Source organism: Lupinus angustifolius, chromosome LG14, assembly GCF_001865875.1.
Source record: "Lupinus angustifolius cultivar Tanjil chromosome LG14, LupAngTanjil_v1.0, whole genome shotgun sequence".
Lineage (NCBI taxonomy): Eukaryota > Viridiplantae > Streptophyta > Magnoliopsida > Fabales > Fabaceae > Lupinus > Lupinus angustifolius.
The window spans coordinates 8,793,210-8,794,816 of NC_032022.1; positions in this window are offsets into that span (position 1 = coordinate 8,793,210).

Genomic DNA, 1,607 nt, shown 5'->3' on the forward strand with positions numbered 1-1,607 from the left:
TCCCTAACTAGAGCAGGGTAGACTTGTCCCTTTAATTCCAAAAACTGAACAGCTCCTTGAGCCTCCATATCATGCGGGAAACTAAAATTTTGCTCCGCTAACCAGGTTAAATCAACATACCTTACGTATGTGGGTTTGCGACCTTGGAATTTCGCCAAGCGGGTTTCTTGCAAGATGAGTGAATAGTAGGGGTCACCGCGGTCCCGAGTGGAAGGTGAACCGGTTTCCCTTCTTCGTACACGGGTAGCTGTAGTCTTGACCTTTTTTGAACGACCTTGCTCCATTGTATGTGTTGAACCCGAAATGGGTGTTGAATGAGCAGAGAAGGTTTTAGGAAAACTTAACCTAGGGTTTGATTGGTGGAAGATTTGGAATTGGATGGATTAAGGATGATAAGGTGCAATTTCGGATGGTTTGAGAGGGTTAGGATGAGGTTTTTCCTACCTTATTGCACTTGGATTTGTTGGGTTACTGATTCAGAGACTTAAAGCACAAAAGAGGTTGATAAGATGTCGAAAAAAAGTGCAGAACTGAGACACTGTCTGCCTTTAACATACTGGTTTTAATCGATTAACGGGCAGTTTAATTGATTAAAACAGTGCAAAATTTGAATTTTCAAAAAAAGATGCCCAGGTAATCGATTAACGAGCTGTTTAATCGATTAAATCAATAAAAATTTGAATTTTCAAAAACTAATGCCCAGGTAATCGATTAACCCCAAGTGTTTAATCGATTAAACACTGTAAAAAAATTGGTTTTTAGGCAGCAGAATGGTTTCGACTTTTTAGGACACATGCATGCATTGCAATGGATTAATCAAGACATTTATAATCACAGAAAGAGTTAATCAAGAGATATAATTTTGCATTTTCAACATATATCATTTAAGCATGAAACACATAGGCATATAGAGGCAAGACAATTAATGCAAACAACTAAACAATTTTAAACAAGATATTGTTCATCAAGAATTCCTAGTTCTCTCCTTAGAACATAGAAAGTATCCCTGGGAAGGGGCTTGGTGAAAATATCTGCTAACTGTTTAGATGTTTCCACAAATTCAAGAACGCAGTCACCTTTTTGTACATGATCACGCAAAAAATGATGTCTAATTTCTATATGCTTTGTTCTAGAATGCAAAACGGGATTCTTGGATAGGTTAATGGCACTTGTATTATCGCATTTTATTGGGATCTTTTCGAGTTTAAGACCAAAGTCCTTAAGTTGCTGCTTCATCCAAAGGATTTGAGCGCAACACACACCAGCGGCAATGTATTCCGCTTCGGCGGTGGACAAAGCAACACAGGCTTGCTTCTTGCTGTGCCATGCTACTAATGAACTGCCCAACAAGTGGCAAGTACCACTAGTGCTTTTCCGATCCAATTTACATCCAGCGAAATCGGAATCGGAATAACCCACCAAGGATAGTGAGGCATCCCGAGGATACCATAATCCCATGTTAGTTGTTCCTTTTAAATATCTCATGATTCTTTTAACAGTTATATAATGTGATTCTCTAGGTGATGATTGAAATCTCGCACACATGCATACACTAAACATGATATCAGGTCGACTTGCAGTTAAGTAAAGTAATGACCCAATTATAC